Source organism: Magallana gigas, chromosome 3 (genome assembly GCF_963853765.1).
Source record: "Magallana gigas chromosome 3, xbMagGiga1.1, whole genome shotgun sequence".
Classification (NCBI taxonomy): domain Eukaryota; kingdom Metazoa; phylum Mollusca; class Bivalvia; order Ostreida; family Ostreidae; genus Magallana; species Magallana gigas.
Genome location: NC_088855.1, coordinates 3445967 through 3466935, shown reverse-complemented (window position 1 = coordinate 3466935; position 20969 = coordinate 3445967). Strand labels below are relative to the sequence as shown.

General features: G+C 32.5%; 1 long non-coding RNA gene across 1 annotated transcript; it reads left to right on the top strand.

Moving 5' to 3' along the window:
- Nucleotides 1–1966: 1966 nt before the first annotated feature.
- Nucleotides 1967–18845, top strand: LOC117687336 (uncharacterized). The gene is made up of 2 exons (XR_010711698.1): nucleotides 1967–2207; nucleotides 16728–18845. It is a non-coding gene; the product is annotated as an uncharacterized lncRNA (long non-coding RNA).
- The last annotated feature ends 2124 nt before the right edge of the window (nucleotides 18846–20969 follow it).

Below are 20969 nucleotides of genomic sequence, written 5' to 3'. Positions count from 1 at the left end.
TCGACTACTTCCGGTTTTATAGGTCAATGAAAATTGCCTATGGGAGTTTCAATGTTAAACAAAAATCACGCGTGGTTCGTTTTCTCAAAAGGTTTTCAAGTAATTGCTACAATATTTCATCTTTATAATAACACACACAATCCGCAGACCTGAAAAAGTTTCGGGTAGACAACTCGAAAAAATTAGGGATCTGCAGGGGCCAACGTGCAAAACAACCTTTTAGCTGTAACTTTTTTACCTTTCATCTGATTTTAAATTTTTTTTCAGTTTATTGTTTAAAATAAAGAGTACAATTTTAAAATTATGGTCCGAGGGGCCACTTTTTGAGTCCTTATAGGGGTTTGAAGGACCTAAAGATCAGAACTTGTTTAAATTTCAAAATTGTTTTTAGTAAGAGTTATCTCGCTTTGTTGTAAGAATAAGGAGCATAAATACTGTAGGCATACAAAATTTGGTGTCCGGGGAATGAATACTTACTTCAATATGATTTTTTGAAAATATTTTTCTGGAAAATTAGAAATATAGCTACCTGGAAAGTTCTGGAGTTATCTTTCTTTTCACATTGCACTACTCATAAGTTGCTATCTAAGCAACTTGGGATACCAAGGCGTTTAGAACACTTGGAAATAAACTAGAGAATATTTTTTTTAACATTTAATTAAAAGGGGATAATGGGGCTGTCGAAAAGCCCTTACTTTTTGTTGAAGACAAAAAAAAGTTCTAGTTATTATTATTATTATTATTATTTTTCTCGACAGATTTTTGTCAACGATTTCTTAAAAACTGGAAGCAATATTGATACAGTTTTGAAAAGGTCTTACAGCAAATCTATTAATCTATGGAATGTAAGCTTTTTGACTTCCGGTTTCGGTACTTCCGGTTTTTACAAGGAAAAATGTAAAAATTGATTAAAACACAATATTTTGTTTATTTTTTATATTAGAATGTTCAACTTTTAGAATTAGATGCATCTTGTCTTGCTGTACAAAATTGTAAGCGTACACAATTTTCTATATCTTACTGTTTTTGAGATATAGAGTACTAAACTTTGAAAAAGGGGGGATGAGAAAACAAAAAAATTCAAATGACCTCTAAAAAAATATTTAACGCCTAAATATTTTTAACATAGATGTAATTAACATATATTCTAAGTTTCATTAAAATATTATGACTACTTCCGGTTTTATAGGTCAATGAAAATCGCCTATGGGAGTTTCAATGTTAGACAAAAATCACGCGTGGTTCGTTTTCTCAAAAGGTTTTCAAGTAATTGCTACAATATTTCATCTGTATAATTACACACACAATCCGCAGACCGGAAAAGGTTTTGGGTTGACAATTCGAAAGAATAAGGGATCTGCAGGGGCCAACGTGCAAAACAGCCCTTTAGCTGTAACTTTTTCACCTTTCATCCGATTTTAAAAATCTTTTCAGTTTATTGTTTAGAATAAAGAGCACAATCTTAAATTTATGGTCCGAGGGGCCACTTTTTGAGTCCTTAAAGGGGTTTTAAGGGCCTAAAGATCACAACTTTTAAAGCTCAAAAAAAAAAATTTCAAAAGAGTTATCTCGCTTTGCACAAAAAAATGCAAAGCATAAATACTCTCGGCATACCAAATCTTTTGACCGAGGAATGAATAATTACTTTTATATGATTTTTTGAAAATATTTTTTAAGAAATTACAAGTATAGCTACTTGTAAAGCTCTGGAGTTATCTCTCTTTTTACACTGCACTACTCATAAGTGGTCATTAACGCAAAATGTTAAACCACTGTAAAAAAAAATGTAGTTGCTGTCTCGGATTAAACTTGCAGTTGCCCTCCTAGCTAGCAAATAGGTATATAATTAAGAAATAAAGTACGAGTTTTCGTGAATGTTGCAGAATAACCTCGGAGGTCGAGAAATGTTGTTTTGAAATATAAAAGCCGAGGCGTAATGTAAGGAGCGAATGTGTCGTGGAGCGAAATCACGTCGATCGGGTTCGGGAGTACATAAATAGCTATTATTCCTCGTGCAAGTGGAAGCCCCACATGTAATGTTAGTCTGTTTAAGACTGTTTGGCAGCCGTCTCAATAACATATTAGCGTGTTTCATTACAACCGCAAGACTTTTTGCGCTGAGAACCAGTGACGAAGAATTCTTGAAGGCAGTACTGTTTATATTTGTGCCTTTAGTTATAACAGGGAGAGACCTACATTGAAAAAGTGTAAGTAAAATGACCTTTTAAACATTTGTTATTTGTTTAGCCTGTTAGATAATGCATACTTCTAAAAGTGTTTTATTATTTTATAGATGTTTAAAACTTGTAGGCCAATGTCATTGTTTTTCACTAAACAGATACAGCTTCAAAGCTATTTTTATACCCATGGACTTTCTATCAAAAAGCCGTTTAACAGGTTGGGACAGTTTATTTAAGAAATAAACAGCAAAATCATCGGGATATGAAGTTGGTTAGTCACGTCATCAAATCTTGTGAAGCCCGAAGGGTTTCTCAGTAGATTTGATCACGTACCAACCAACTTCATATCCCGGTGAACTTTTTAACATTGCTGTTTATTACTTATATTTACGTTTGAGAGAAACAAATTGTTCAGAACTGTTAAAATTACCAAGATTTTATGTTTACAATGATCCTAGCGAAAGCGATAAGAGCTTGCGGTTATCATTGTGACATCACGGAAAGGTTCACACAGAATTGAACGTTTTCGCTATTCTATAGGTTCATTTGGAAATGTAAATATATGTTAATACATGTTTAATATGCAATTGACCTCTGACCCTGGTCCAATACCCAACATTCCAACCCATTACCTGAGCACCAGAGTAGTCAGTCAAGTTCCTACCACATACCCGTTTGCAGCTATATCCGTCCTGTCTAGTCTTTGTCCTATTTCTTCCATGTTCAAGTTAAGGTAAGGCTTTTTGCGCCTACATATTGAATACCATTTATGTAATATACGATGATATCTTGCGCAAGCACCGGAATTAACACTTTACACATTAATATGATAGTATCATACAATGTTTAATCTGTTGAACCAAAAATTTTGTTCATTTTTGTATATATACATGAACTGTGTCCCAAAATTTGATTTGCATTGTGAAGTTATCTTTTTGCTTGGCAATGGTTGACGCTATGGCGTTATAGTTTAAACTACAGATATTCAGCTAAATTTGTTGAAAATAGCTCGTTTGAATCTAAATAAATATTAAATTGATATTACATATGAAGATACATGTATTTGAAGACAGTAACCATGTATTTTATATTAATGACCCTTAATATGTGATGTTATATATTTATTTATTACTTATAATGTCTAAATGTTTAATAATACTGTAAAGATCACCATTTCTGCCTTTGTCAAATAAAAAATAGCCATTATCTGACAAATCTGGGAACTGGGACATACAAAAAACAACTTTGATACGACCCCTGGAATAAACCAGGAGGTAAAAGGTTTTTTTTATTTGACCATTTAATGCCTTTTAGCAATGACTTTCAAATGTAGAACAGAAAAAGAAATCCCTAGGGCAGAAGTTTGGAAAAAAATGTAAAAAATGTGCAAAATTGATACATTTCAAGCAAAATCCCATAGGGTCCTATGTTAAAAATTTATAAACTTTGAGATGACCCCCTTAACAAACGATGTGGTAAATGTATCACTATGATTTATTTTATCTTAAAATGATAACTATATCAGTGGGAATTCATGTAAAAAAATGTTTAAAAATCTAGGGCAGAACAAATTAGACCCGGCCTCGTTAATTGCTATTCTTTAAAAATAAATTAAAAATGATTTAGAAATAAAGAAACAACTGCATGGCAGCTTATATTGGCTGGACATTTAGAAGAGTGGGCAGAGTTGAAAAATCTAAACTGAAATGGATGATATATTCATAAACGTGGCTTTAATTCTTTTTGTTGATGACTGGAAAAAAACAATAATTTTTTTGATTTCAAACCAGGGAGTTGGTATTCAGTGCATTGTATCTCAAAATTTGTTTCTTAAATCAAATTGTAAGTATTATGATTTTTTATCACTGTTCCGAATAATATTTTAAAAGAAAAGAATGTTAAAAAAACAATTAGGGAGGGAGAGGTAAGCCCCCCCCCCCCCCCATTAACTTCCCCGTTTTATGTATACATCAATACATCATTTAGTCATATAGGCATAGCGTAGGACACAAACCTGTTCGTTGTAATTGTTAACAGTGTCATTACATGATTTATTAGCAATAATATACAAGGGGAGTAACTCCCTCCTAAGCGTGTAGAATGACCACCACTAGAGTAAATTGGTATTTCCTATGCCGATGACAATTCATAGGCTTAAGTTAATTACTAAGATAAGAATAAATACTTTAAAACAGTTTTGATCAATTGAATCATTTAATTTATAAATTTGCAGCAATTTTGCTGTCTGATTTTATGAAATAACATTAAGCAACCTGACATATATAACCCAATTTTTTTAAAACAGCATATTTTTTTCTTTCAAATGAAGTTTACATGTAGACAAATGCAGTAATCAAAGTATACAATATGTCTAAAAAACTCAAGCTCCTTCCTATCCAAATGTGATACATGTATTTAAATTTTAGATGTATTTACAGAATTGAAAAAGCAACCCCCTCTTCCCAATTGTCTCCATTACCATTACATGTAGGATATGTAAATGTACATTTGACCTTGAAATAACATTTGTTATGATAATTACTCTTGAAATGAACAAGAAACAATATATTTTTACCCTTTTATAATTGTATATATGCATCAAAAATGTAGAAAAACATGTAAAATTTGAACATTTTCATGGAATTTTCATCGGCCCCCAGGTACCTGGGTGTGTTTGAATTTCATTTTAATTAAAGGCAGACATCACACTTGTAGGTCTTACTATTTTTGCAAAGTTAAAAGGAGACTAAAAACCAGTCTAGATAAGATATTCACTAAATATGATTATAAGCTTACTGTTTCATGAAAACAAGAAATCACATGTAGGGTGGCATGTCTTTTTGTTAATAAAAATGCTACAAATCATGCATCCATTTACCAAAAAAGATAAATTTTCAATATCAGTGATTGTTGTTTTCAAATATGTGTGAGAAATGACTCAAGGAAATTGCCTTAGGTTAAAGTGTTCAAACTGATGCTTCTTATGAAAATCAAAAGATAAGGGGAGGGTATACATGTAAGGGTATTTCTAAGTGATGTGATGCTTTTATCATGATGATATTATGTAGATGTATGTAGTTTTGGATAAGCTTTCTTATTTAAGGAGGTTGAACAACAATTGACCTCTAAAGGATTATGTAAAGATGCTTTATTTAAGGAGAGCCCTATGAATCTGTTTTAAATAGAGGAAAGTGAAAGTGGTGGGTTCACTTAAATGGCCACCTTTTTCTTAAACCTTAATGAAATTGGCAAAGTGGGGTATACTTTTTCCCAGAATTGAATACGCTTTTCAATTTTAACACAAGATGACTTTTCAGCAAATGTTAGTGTAAGTTAAGGGTAGCAAGGGACAGTTTCGGATAAAGTACTCATTAATATTTTGGTAAAATTGAGAGTTGCTGTACTTGAAGGCTTATGAGTGTTGCTAGAATTCATGAAATAATTTTTAATGATTATCTTTAGTTAGAGGGATGCCTCTTGTTGAAATTGATATGCAATATGTAGGCCCCATATGTTAGGTACATGAGAATCAGAAGTAAATGTGAAACCAGCGGCTATTACTGTTGTGTTGACTTTACACAGTGAAATTGCAAGTTACAAACGGGAGGTAAAATAACACGAAAAGTAGGTGGATGGGACATTGAAAACTATACACCGATAAGTTTCTGACATGTGATGTTGCAACAATTACATGCACATGGTACGAAAGGTTAACCCTTTGCAGGGGATTAGCTGGGGGAGGTCTAAAAAGATGAAAAATCATGAAAAATTTGCAAAATATGAAAAAAGTCAAAATCTCATAAAAATTTAAGTATGTAGAAAGATTTACAGGTTTTGTCTAGTAAGGCCTAAAAAAAATAGGTTTGTTTCCGCTTTCAGGCTGAAAAAAATTAGGGTCGGTCGGTCGGCTTTTTTTTTTTTTTTTAATCTTTTATTTTTCCCTCTCCATCTGTTCAATTGTGCATATTAAACCATTTATCTATTAAACTGGGTAAGATAAAAAAAACCAAGTATTTGTTGTCATTGTTTAAATGATGTGATGAACTTTTTCCCCGGCTGGTGGGAACATTTCTCGAGCTCAACTGGCACGACATGTGCTGCCATTTGTAAATAACAAACATCTACACAACACTGATGACATCTCAATAAGTTCTATAAGCGTTTTTACGACTTAAATTTGGAGGACACAATAAATTTTAAAATCGGATAAAAACGAAATTTTAACAAAAAACGGATTAAAACGGAAATTTACGAAAAAACTCGAAAAAATTTTTTGGGTCGGCGGGTTTAAGTTAGGGTCGGTCGGGAAAGCGGAAACAAACCTATTTTTTTTTTAGGCCTAATTTCTTCAGAAATTGGTGATTGGCCTTATAAAGAGTAAATCAAAGGTACTTGTGCTGAATGGGAACTGAGGAAATTCTTGTTACAGAGTTCCGAAGACACACATCCCCTGGCTACAATGAATTGTATAATAAAAAAACTGTCCCGTGCCACCTAAGAGGTCTGCGACTTATATATAGGTGTTGTAAGAATAGATGCAATCAAACAGAGTATGGCGTACACTGCCTTTTACGAGAGGTATGTTTTAGATGAACTTGAAATTTGCATGGTACAAGTACGTAGGACATAGACAAGACAAGAACATAGGCCTGTTCAACAGAGTGAGCGCTTGCCAAAATTTGTGTTGCTGGTATAGGAAATGTTGGCGAGCGAGCGCTCTCACTCGCTCTGTTGAATACGCCTCAGGTAGATGCAAACGGGTAGGTTAGGAACTTGACTACTTCATTACGTACATTTCACTAGTGTAACTTATAGATAAAATAGGTATTTGGGATATAATAGCCCAAATGGGATATAAATTTAAAGTGCCAAAAAAATATAATTTTTTATTTTTAATTTAATAAAATATGATTAATCCACATTGGAATTAAGTACGACAGACTCAATTCAAGATTTTCCACCTCTGCACAGAAACCGCGCATATGCTATGAATATGACTGTCATAATCACGTAACATCAGAATAAGAGGAAATAATAAAATTTTCATTATACTAAACATAATTTATGATGCCAAAATATTTTTAGTGGAGAAAAATTAATTAAAAAAAATTGTGCCAATTTCCTCTGTTTGCAACAAGTCCTTTATATTTCCACGGTTTATAAATCCTACAAAGCCGAAAGGCAGTTTATAGTCTTATATTCTGGTAGATATTGAATTTATACATTAACATAACAATATTTATATATATATATATATATATAGCCGTTAATGTAACGTCAGGCAATAAATAATTATGTCATTTTTTCAATGATATTTCTGAAGAAAAATGAACCATGCAGTGAACTTTGACACAACCCCTCAAAAAATTTAGGTCGATGACCTACAGTTTTTTTCTGTTCATCGGTAAGCTAATTGACTTCTTAATATTACAATTTAATAAGAGTAAAAAATCTATTGCAGAATTTTTAAAATATCAGTTTTTGTACCACGCCCCAGAAAATTCCCATTACTTTCTATTATATCTGCGGATTTTCGTACCCAAATTTTGAAACGCCCCTATTAAAAAAAAGGAAGTCGATGATCATGTAATTTTTTTTATTGATTTTCACTCGCCATTAACTGATTAACACTATATAAATCTATTGTAAAAATGAATTTGGTCTACCATCCTTAATAAAATGTAACAACTTTTGGTTAACAACTTTTAAGCTCACCTGCGCTAAAAGCTCAATGAGTTTTTTGATCACATTTTGTCTGTTGTCCATCTGTTCCTCTTTTTTTCTGTCTGTCCATAAACTTTTTACATTTTCTTAAGAACCACTGGGCCAATTTCAACCAAACTTGGCACAAAGCATCTTAGGCATAGGCGATTCAAAGTTGTGAAAACTAAAGACCACACCTTTTTTAATGGTAGATGATTAGGAGTAATTGAATTTTTTTATAGAAATTTTCAAAAATGTTCTTAACAAGAACCATTTGGCCAGGAAAGATGAAACCTATATGTAAGCATCCCAAGGTAGTGTAGATTAAAAGTTGTGAAAATCATGACCCCCAGAGGAAGGGTGGGAACGCAATTGGGGGGGGGGGGGGGGCGGCAAATTTTAACATAGGGATATATAGAGTAAATCTTGACAAAATTTAATAAGGCAGGAAAGCTGAAGTTTATGTGGAAGCATTATCAGGTACTGTAGATTCAAAGTTGTTCAAATCATGATCCCCATGGAGGGTTTGGTCGTAATGGGGGTGTTAAATTTTTACATAGAAATATATGTAGAAAAAGAAAAAAAATTGTCTTCTCAAAAACTATTGGCCAAAAAAGCTGAATCCGGATCCTCAGGTGAGGTAGATTTAAGTTTGTTCCAACCATGTTCCCAGGGGGTAGGCTGGGGCCACAATGGGATGGGGTAATTTTTTACATAGGAAATATAGAAAAAAATCTTCTCAGAAATCGTATAGAAAAAAATCTTCTTAGAAATCAATTGGCCAGAAAAGCTGAAACTTGTGTGGAAGCTTCCTTGGGTAGGGTAGATTCAAGTTTGTACAAATGATGATCCCAAGGGTTAAGGTTTGGCCACAATAAGGGGGGGGTCAACTTTTTAGATTTAAATCCCATATATAAACAATTGTTTTGAATCTTTTTGAGAACTGCAGTGCTCAACATGTGATATGACTTTGAAATCATCCTTTTAGAAAAGGGACCTAATTATAAACATAAGAATATAATTATTCAGGGGGAAAGAATTCATTTTTATTTATACAGGATCTTCATGTATTATGCTACATATTTGTATAATGACTCCATAAAACTGATTTTATGTCTACTGTTGCTCAGGTGAGTGATGTGGCCAATGGGTCTCTTGTTTTATGAAATATGGCTTGATTGACAGGGAAAACCACTGCAATTCTTATTATTATACACTTTCCTATAACATGAGTGGCATTACTGTGGTTTAAAAGCGTAAACAGAATTTTATATTCAATTGACCAAGCAGCTTTAAGTTTAAGGATTTATTATAATATTGTATATAAAATTGAATACACATAACAAGACATAAAGGCACTTTGTCTTCTTATTTATTGAATAAGGAATCATTCCTTGAGTATTATGAGGTGATAATTTCGGTCGGGGTGTGGTCAAATCCAATAAAGCCCGAAGGGCTTTATGATAGATTTGACCACGCTATGACCCAATTTGTACACTTTAAAACAGAATTCTTTTGAAATCACTATTTTTTAATGTAGCACGTGCTATGCATTACTGAGCGACGCAGCCAATGCAGTTTCTCGGCTATGTTATAAGACACGCCCATTTTGTGTCGCTCATATTTTATGAAGTTTTGAAGGGTTCAAAATTGATTCGTAGTGTTATCGCAGACAATGTAAATATTACGGGTTCTTTTACAAACCAAAATGGACACCATTCGGGTAACATGTGGCCGACAAGAAAAATCTTATTTTGGCTGCACAGAAGTTTAAACGAAAACAACAAGAAGATTATGAAAATTGGTCAATCCAGTGTAACTTGACCATTTCAATTTTTTATCAGGTATGTAGTATTTCAATTATTTATTCGTACATGGAGCATGTTCTTTAGATATATTGTCATATGATCAGCATTTTAATTGTACGTAGCTCACCTGTTCTTAGAATTCAAGTGAGCTTTTATGATCTCTTGCTGTCTGTTTGTCAGTTTATGACAAAATTAAACCAGACTTTGTAAAAACTATTGTTATAAGAAAAGAATTTTAAATTGAAAACACTTTACATAGCGTAGGTCTTTTCAGAGGTGATATTACATGTACATGTATCATGTTAACTGAAAATAGAAAAATAAAAATGGTGTCTTAAACAGTCATGAAACACCAAGGATTATATGTATTTGTTTAAACCATGACCTCAGGTATATACATGAGCTGCAGGAAGGATTCAACAATCGTTTAGAAGAATGTGTTTCATGATTTAAAAAAATACATGATTATGTACAATAAATATTGTTAGGGGTGTGGTGCATGGGCTTTTAAATTATTTAACTTACAGAGCTTTTCTGATCTCATATTGTTCAGTGTCCATCTGTCTGTAAGTTTGTTCATTACCAAGAAGAGGTTACTATAGTATTTCGAAATGAATGAATTATTTAATCTTTGCTCAAGCTTTTAAATATATTTTAGAATAAAGTTTTATTTATATCATGATGCTTCAGGGTCAGGTAAAGAGCAATTTTTGGATCAAACACACAAACACAGTAAAACAGATTCTTTAAAATATTTTAAGGAACTAAATGGTAGTGTTTAGCTCACTCAACTGAAGGTTCAAGTGAGCTTTTCTGATCACCCAGCGTCCGTTCTTCCGTCTGTAAACTTTTCACATTTTCGCCTTCTTCTCTTAAACCACTGGGCCAAAATAAAGGAAACTTGGTACAAAGCATCCGTATGGAAAGGGGAATTTAAAGTGTTAAAAAAGGGCACAACCCTTTTTAAAATGGAGATAATTGGGAAACAATGAGTATAGGGTGTGTGTCTTTAAAAATCTTCTTCTGAAGAACCACTGCACCAGAAATGCCAATATTTACACAAAAGCTTGTATATATAGTTAAGATTCTAAATTGTAAAAATTGTGACCACTGGAAAAAAAAGTGGGGCCCCAGGAGTGGTTCAAAATTTAACATATATAGGAAAATGTTTAAAATCTTCTCAAGAACTACAATGCAACAGTTTGAAATATTACTATGCATATATCCTTAAATAATGTAGATTCTAGTTTGTAAAAATTGTGATTACCATACTAATACTGGGGTACCAAGAGGGGTTCCAAATTTAACATATTAAAAAAATATATAGGAAATGTTTTAAAATGTTCTAGAGAACTACAATGTTACAGATTGTTGGATTACTATGCAGGCATCCGTGGCTTATTTAGATTCTTAATTGGTAAAATCGTGACCCCCGGACTAATACTGGGGCCCCAAAAGGGGTCAAAGTTGAATATAGAAATATATAGGTAACATGTTAAAAAAATCTTCTTCTCGAGTACTACAATGCTACAATTTGTGAGATTACTATGCATACAACCTTGGATAATGCAGATTCGATAGTTTTATATTGGTGACCCCTGGACTAATACTGGAGACCCAATATGGGTTAAAAAATATAATGTAGAAGTATTAATGCAAAATGTATAAAAATCTTCTTCTTGAGAACTACAGTGCTTCAATTTGTCAGATAATTACGTAAGCATCCTCGAAAAGTGTAGATTCTAAATTATAAAAGCTATGGCCCTCGACCTAATACTGGGGCACCAAGAGGGGTTTAAAGTTTAACATAAAAATATAGAGGGAAAATGTTTAGAAATCTTTTTCTAGAGAGAGAGCTACAGTGCTTTAATTTGTGAGATTACTATGCAAGCATCCTTAAATAATGTAGATTCTAAATTGATAAAGCTGTGACCACTGGACTGATACTGGGGCCCCAAGAGGGGTTCAAAGCTAAACATAGAAATATATATGGAAAATGATTTTAAAAAGTTTTTTTCGAGAACTATAATGCTACAGTTTGTGAAATTACTATGCAAGGATCTACAAATAGTGTTAAATTTTAAATTGTTTAAGCCAACCATAAACATCGGACCAATACTGGAGCCCCAGAAAGGGGTTCAAAGGTTAAAATAGAAATAGCATATGCTACGAAATAGAATGTTACAAGGAACTGTTGTTCAGGTGAGCGATGTGACTCACTGGCCTCTTGTTAATATTACAATATAAACATTTTCAAGTGTGGTTGATTTGAATTTGTTGAAAGTGAAACAAGTGTAACTTTAAGATGGGGTCAAACATTTACTTTAAGTTTTGATTCAGATTTTTTAGGATTTTATGTGTGAAATTTATAAAGGAAAACAAAAATAGTTTGGAACTTTCATTATTTTGTTATTGTTTCATTACAATTTGTTTTGTTTGTGCATTAATATTATTGTAATCTATTAAGATTTCGTGATGTAATGGCATGAATAACGTGCAAGTGGTTGTTGAATGCAAGACATAATAAAGATTGGGAATAACGAATGTGTCAATTAGCACCTGAGTCCCGGGTTGTGTGTTAATAAAATCAAAGAAATCCCAGCAAATGGCGAGATTTCTCAAACGTAAAAATGAGAAATTATGCAAGAATAGTTGATATATGAGAGATTTATTTAGTATATATTGAAATTATTCTGTTTATTATTTGATGGTCCAACATTTTTTTAAATATAAATAATATAATGTAAATACCAACACATAAAAGCTATAATATTGTATTTGAATATAATTTCCAAATAATTCAACAATTCATTTTATTATGACTAATGAAAGCATTCAATATTTTCAGACCAGACTCGCCATCCTTTCCAAACACAAATCGACCAATTGTAGAAGAAAACTGCATTCTTTTTAAAGCCTTGACCTTCACACTTGGTCATCTAAAGCAGATAGCCTAGAAATCCCTCTTCAAAAGACGACCTTGTTTGCAAGTATTGCAATTATGAGTGGAAAGTCAAACAGGATAGTTACAAACATAGACAAAAGTGTCTTTAACCTGTATTATATGAATGATTGCGAAAAAAGTACTATTCAGAATTAAAGTATGAATGTCATTCTTGATTTCTTAAGGACACCAAGGGTGAATATGAATCAAAGAACAACTTTATTATGGATATTCATCGTTCACACATGATTACTCGATCATTTCAAACTAATTTCCAAACTGCTAGATGGCTATGTTTACCACATGCGGAGTTTTTCGAGACAATATGATAAAGGACATCGGACAGAACAACAAACTCCTTCTGAAGTCGATGAATAACTATGGAAAGCTTTATATCATGACCCTGCTGTGTGATTGGGAATTTCATTTTAATTTTCTATTATACTTTGTTTGCACCTAATATAATGCTGTCAATTAAAACTATACACGCTATAATTCGTGTCAATTTTGAATGACGGTGAAAATACATGTATTTGTTTACACTGTACTTATTAAAGTTACTTTTATTCTGTAATTTGTAATTGTGAATTCCATTTCGTTATAAAGATATAGGTTTTTAATTGTTTATTTTCCTGCCAGGAAAGTATTGCCTTTTCATAATTATTGATGAAGGAAGAGCAAAATTGACCTCATTGCGCATGTCTGTAGAAAATCAATTGGCCGTTATTGTTTGCCGTATTACTTATCCGTTTTGATTTTCAATATGCTTAACAGTTGTTAATAATTGAATTAATTAAGCATTGAATCATTATTTTTTTTAAAGAGGTGGTCTCATAACTGCAACAGTGTGTGCATACAAATTGAATAGCGCGTTATGAAAATTTGTTTGCACACACCGTTGCAGTTATGAGACCACATCTTTAAAAAAAATAACGATTCAATGCTTATATTTACGTTTTTTAACATTTATTCCCTTTCCGCAAATATTAATTTTTATGCCCCCCTTCGAAGAAGGAAGGGCATATTGCTTTGCTGCTGTCCGTCGGTCTGACGGTCGGTCGGTCGGTCCACCAACAGTTTCCGCTCATTTTCTTTGCAAAGGATAAACATATTGAAATGAAATTTGGTATACAGGTTTATCTTGATAATATCTAGGTCAAGTTCGATATTGGGTACGATCGAGCATTTTTCGACAGAGTTATGGCCCTTGGACTTAGAAAAATTCGAGTTATTTGCAGTTTCCGCTCACTTTCTTCGCATAGGTTAAACATATTGAAAGGAAATTTGGTATACAGGTTTATCTTGATAATATCTAGGTCAAGTTAGATATTGGGGAGGATTGAGCAATTTTCGACAGAGTTATGGCCATTGGACTTAGAAATATTCCAAATATTTGCAATTTACGTTTATTTTCTTTGTTGATGTTTTTAAGGGAGGGGGGCATAAGTATTTTACAAACCTCTCTTGTGTTTATATGATAGGTAATTAATCTGTAATGTACCTCACCTTGACCTTCTCGATTTTTGTTCCAAGAACCTAGCGCGTCACTTTATGCTGGATCTTCGAGGAATAAACATCATTACCTTATAATGACTCGATTATTATACCCCCGCAAACGAAGTTTAGGGGGGTATCTTGGTTTCACCCTGTTCGTCTGTCTGTAGACGCAACTTTGTCCCCCTATAGAATTTGTTACTACTGCATGGAACAGTCTGAAAATTTGTACATATGTTGATCACCACCTGAAGATGTGCACCTGCAATTTTTTAAGATCAGACAAGATTTTATGATTTTATGACAGTTTTCATTTTTCTTAATCTATATATTGTACACTGATGTTGAAAAGTAAGGGAGGTAATCCTTACAGATTTTATTAATTAATAGTATTAAAACACTCTAAAATATATTTATATAAATACATCCAGATGGAGGTTTTTTGTCTTTATGTCTTTATTAAATTTATGTTTTTTTAAGTATTCTATCAACTGACAATGCAAATTTTTTTTTGTCAATGATAAATTCTTAGGAGCTAATAAGATCATCAAAGACAAGTGTGGCTGAATTCATTTCTCCCAAGAGGGCCATTATCTGTGCCATTGTTTATCTGGAGCATGTGTTTAGGGAAAATTGATAATCTGTAAAATGGGCGGTGGTTTGGGGGCTATTTTGAAACTGTTTCATGTAAACCAAAAGTTTCTATCATTATAAGGAAATAAATAATATCATTATTAAGAAAGAAGTTAACTATTTTTAGAAGTTGTTTAAATTTATTAGTCAAGTAAATTGATGAAGTGACCCTTAGGGCATTAATTTAAATGAAATTCAAAATTACTGACATAATTGTAGTGTTTTGGCAGTTTTAAAGCTTTTTGAAATTTCTTTTTTACATATTTTTACATAGTATGGTAATTATGGTAATGTTTTGAGAGTTTATTAAATTAACAAGCTCATCAAAGAAAATCAAAGTCCTTTGGGATCAACTTTCTGATATAGAGTTCCATTGTACCACAGGAGAGAGTAATGAAAATTTGAAACAACTAATTGTATCTGTCAAGACTCTTATTAGAAATATTGTCAAAGTTTTATTAACAGAAGAACATTGCTTGGCTACCGGTATTTCCATTTACTGCAAAGGGAGTGGTTATTGTCATTTTGTTGGTTTTTCTTTAAAACAATTAAATAAAAAAAATATCAGATACATAAATTTGTCAATGTATTTCTGTTATACATATGTATTTACAGTGAAATTCTGACAATTATGATTTTAATATTTTCTTTAACTAATTTTTTTTTTACAAATCTAGAATTATTTTTTTATTTGTATGCGTTCAAAACCTTTATTACTCAATTTAATTATTTGTCCCATTTGATTTAGCCTTGAGAGGGTATTAGTTCCATTAGGACAGTTCTAGTTATTACAGAAAACCAAACAACAAGCCTACCAAAAACGAACGGAAGTTTCTCGTGAAAATAGACTAAATTTAGCTGTCCATATCACATGATAGATTGATATTATGAGGAGGCATTACTTTCCTGGCAGGAAAATAAATATTTTTATTGCTTGATATTTGATATTTTTGTTACGTGATCGAATTGAGCAATATAATTAACATCATAAAGTTATGTAACTTTTATAAGTAATCACACACATGCATTTTCCCCGTTTATATTCAAAATTGACGCAAATTATAGCGTGTATAGCTTTAAACTTTATTTATGAATAGAAAGTAAACTGGCATTGATGTTAAGTAATTCTTTGTTATATTTTTTTCTTTTAAAAAATAATTGGAATTACATTGTGTTATATATATATATATATATATATATATATATATATATATATATATATATATATATATATATATATATATATATATATATATATGAATAATTGTTTAGTTTAAATTGCAATTTGCATGATCTTTGTTAACGTTGGTTTGCATTAAATTAAAGTTATAGTAGTGTAAACCCATGGTCCTCTTTTTTGAACTGACCACTTTTATAAAACAAGGAAGGCCCATTTATTTAGTCATAACCATTCTCCCTTTCGGTGTCCTGTCAAGTCGTACACAGACCAACTCGTATACAGGTCAACTCGTATACAAAATTTCCGCATAAAAACAATAATTGTTAAAACAACAAGCGCGATGTTTCTTGCTTCTCCAAACAGATGACTTCTTAAAGGCAAATTAAGATACTCCTCATTATTTTGTTGACTCTATAGTAACACAAGTCCTACTCTATTGTAGGTATGGGGTTATTTACTAAAATTGATGAAAATCTTATCATAGAAAGTATACGGGAATTTTTTGTATACGAGTTGACTTTCGGTTTAGCATACCTATTTTATATGCGGAATGTTTTGTATACTAGTTTACTTTTATTTTTTTTATGCGGAAATTATTGTATACGAGTTGACCTGTATACGAGTTGGTCTGTGTACGACTTGACTGTAAATCCCACTTTCATGTTCTCTGTCGTTTAATATTTTTGTAAAGATATGCATTTGCAGTTGTGTTGTGCTTGAATATTATATTCAATTGATTTAATCACACTAATGACCTTATATTTTGTCTTCTTTGTCTTTTATAGGATGAGGTCAAAACGGATGTCAGCTGCCCAGAAAGCAGCCAAAGAAAAAGAGAGGAGAGAAGCACAGTCAAAGACTAAGAAATTATTGAGTTTGGTGGGTGACTCGATAAAAAACCCAGAAAACCCTTGTTCCTTTTCAGGAACTGTGGCCAAAACTAACGAAGTTAGTGGCCAGAGGCTTGTCAAGTCCTCTCAAAAAAAGCTTGACACAGAAACAAGAACAAAAACAAGAACTGAAACAAGAACAAAAACAAGAACTGAAACAAGAACAAAAACTGAAACAAGAACAAAAACTGAAACAAGAAAAAAACTGAACAATGAAACAGAAACAAAACTGAACAATGAAACTGAAACAAAACTGAATGAAACTGAAACAAAACTGAACAATGAAACAAAACTGAACAATGAAACTGAAACGAAACTGAACAATGAGACTGAAACGAAAGTGAACAATGAAACTGAAACAAAACTGAACAATGAAACAAAACTGAACAATGAAACTGAAACGAAACTGAACAATGAAACTGAAACAAAACCGAGCAATGAAATTGAATTAAAAACAAAATTGAGCAATGAAACTAAAACGAAAACAAAACTAGGCAATGAAACTAAAACAGAATTGACAAACGAAACTGAAGAAAAACTGAACAATGATACTGAAATAAGAAAAAAAATGAAAGTTGAGATTGAAAGAAAAGATACAAATAAAGCAAAACTGAACCCCCAAACCAAAGTCAAAGGAAAAGTTATTTTAAAGAATAGAAAACACGAAACTGGAGCACGCACAGTTAATCATAATGAAATTAAAGCAGAGAAAACACAAAATGAGGTGGAAGCTGAAGAATTATTCAATGTGTCACATAAGCGAAAAATACCGGGTGACAAAGTTAAGAATGGCAAGTCCACTGATGCAGTCAAGAAAAGAAGTTATTCAATTTCAGCCGATACACAAAATCAAATCGAACACAAACTTAAGCAGCTATCACAACCAGACTATGGAAAAAGGGAAGTTCGATTAATTGATGTATTGAAGAAGAAACCGAAAACCAAAAAAATAGTAGACGTAAAAATACAAAAAGAGGATGATGAAGTGTATGTGATCGACAGTGAAAATAACGAATGGAGTTTTTGTCCACTTTCAAACGCCACAAAAGAACGGTTGAAAAAACGAGCAAGCTCAGTTGTTGTTGCAAATAAATTCAAAGAACAATCTGTATCTATGGGCAAGGTACTTAAAGCTCCTTCAAGAACAAAATCTATTATTGGGGATGGAAATTGTTTCTTTAGAGCGATATCATTTGCAATCTTTGGTGAAGAAAGCCATCATTTCAAGATCAGAAGCACAATTGTGAATCATCTTTTGAAGAATGATTGTACATTTTTTAGCTTTTTAAGATCAGGATATCAATCTGTCTGCAGTTATGTTCTAAAAAAAGGCATGCTAAAGAACGGTTCATGGGCTACCGAAGTTGAAATTATTGCTGCAGCTCATTTGCTACAGACAGACATTTTTGTTTATGACGATTATAGCAAATCGTGGGCAAAATTTTCAGGAAAGCAAGCAAACGGCAGATTAAGTGTAGAAACTGAGGCTATTTATCTGAAACATTGTTACCGAGCGCATTACGAAGTTGTACTATCTGTGGACGTGCAAAAAGAAAACGTATCAAAGATGTCTGAAAGCACGGCCTTCAACAATGCTTTTTCAAATACAGCTGTACATGATATAGAAGTTGAAAGAAAAATTGAAACATTCGAATGTGACCGTCCAAGATCTGACGACATCATTGTGGAAGAGGCATATCATTGTAGCACAGGGGCAGAGAATCGTGAAAATGAGAGAAAAATCCTACAAGGTAACTGTCACCAAGGACATTCCAAATTCGGTGCATCAGCTGGAAAACAATGTGTTTTGAACAGTCTAGCTTCCTTGATGTATAGTAAAGTAAAGCTCACAAAAGACTGGAATGTTAATGACATGAATGTTGTGTTGAATACAGGAAATGAATTGTATCAGTTATTGCTAAATAGCTCTACCATGCACAATGATTATGTATTAATTGCAGAAATTCCAAGACAAATCGAATGCTTTAATAAAGAATTTAATTTTGAATTTAATGATTCGTTGTATGGATTGATCAATTCTAATAATTGTCTGCATGGTTCTGGTTTTCAAACTTATACTGTTCATGAAGCATTAGATATTGCTCTTGCAGATTCAGATGGTGCTTTTGTTACATTCAAAGCTAACACATACATTATTATCAAGAACAGAAATTCATTTTATGTTTTTGATCCCCATTCTAGAGATAGATTTGGTCAAGTGTCAGGATGTGGAAATAGTATTCTTCTTGAGTTCAGTTCAACAGAAGAGCTTAGTTTGCATTGCATAACATTAGCAAATTCTATGAATGCTACTAGGTTTGAACAGTTTGAGATCACTGGTGTAAGAGTTGCAGAATTAAATGTATGTCAAAATTTTCCTGTTCGAAAAACAACCGATGATCAGTTTGAGGTTAATGGGGTAGAACAAACGAATTCAAAAATGGATCAAAAGGTACCAAATCTTGTTGAAAACACAGATTTTCAAGATTTTAAACCGAGTTGTATGCTTGTTCAGGATGAAATTCCAGACTCTGTAAAAATGAGAAAAAAAAGAAAAAGTTCAGAAACCGTGAGACTCTACAGAAAGAAAAAAGCAAAGTTAAATAATGATTGTGATCGTACAAATCATATAGATAAACGAAAAGATCAGCAAAGAGTCTATGCATTTAAAAGGTATCAATTGGATGAAGATTATAGAGACAAAACTAGGGACGCATCGAAAAGAAAGTACAGTACAGATATCCTCTACCAAACAAAACTTAAAGATTCATCAATTAGAAAGTACAAAATTGACGACAGTCATAGAGCTAATGTTCAAGAAGCTTCTGTGAAAAAGTACAAAACTGATGAGATTCATAAAGAGAAAGTACAGAAAGCATCGATAAAAAAGTACCAAACTGATGAGATTCATAAAGAGAAAGTACAGAAAGCATCGATACAAAAGTACAAAACTGATCAGAGTCATAGAGAGAAAGTACAGAAAGCATCGATACAAAAGTACCAAACTGATGAGATTCATAAAGAGAAAGTACAGAAAGCATCGATACAAAAGTACAAAACTGATCAGATTCATAAAGAGAAAGTACAGAAAGCATCGATACAAAAGTACAAAACTGATGACATTCATAAAGCAAAAGTCAAGAGGGCATCTTATGAACAGTATAAAACAAGCGAAGTTCACCGAAAAAACATTAAGAAATGTGTTTATGCCAAACTGAGAAAAAATCATGAAGATAAAAAGAAATGGTCTTTTGTTCACGAACAATTTCGTAATGAAATGAAAATGTTACCCGATCATGTCTGTTCGGTATGCTACAAACTATTATTTAGAAAACAAGTCTTGATATGCGAACCTGAAATATACAACAAAAATACAACCGCAGACGGAATTGGATTAGGACAAGTATGTGTATCAACGAAATATTTAGAAAGATGTCCAGGGACTGAAAAACACATATGTTCATCTAGATGTAAACTGTGGGTCTGCTACACTTGCCATAGAAAACTTCTATCTGGTACTATGCCTAGCGAATGTTTTATGAATAAATTAGAAAACGTAGAAGTACCAGACGTTTTAAGAGAATTAAACTCGGTTGAGCGTCACCTTGTCTCGAAAATCATTCCATTCAAGAAAATGATGGCTTTACCTAAAGGAGGTCAGTTTGGTGTTCAAGGGCCCGTTGTTTGTGTACCTAGCAATGTTTCAGAGACTGTAGAGTCACTGCCACGACCTGGAAATGAAAACCAATTAATTCAAGTCAAATTAAAAAGAAAACTTGCTTACAAAGGTCATTGTGATTTCAAGTTTATTAACACTCAAAAGGTCAGACGAGCAATTGAGTATTTATGTAAAACAAACAAATATTACAAAGACCTTAAATTTGATGAGTCCTGGGAAAATCCTATTGAATTGTCTACTGCTGACAATGAAGACTCTAACGATGAACATGTTCACGATGACGAAGTGTGCGAAACTGTTGATGATGAATTGAATCATGCATTGCCACATGATACTTGTCTCCAGCCAGTTGATTTAGGTCAAGAAGTTCTTGATCAATATTTCGATCAAATATTTTGTTTTGCACCTTGTGAAAAAAATAATCCAGTTAGCATTTTAACAGAAAAAGGAATAGACAC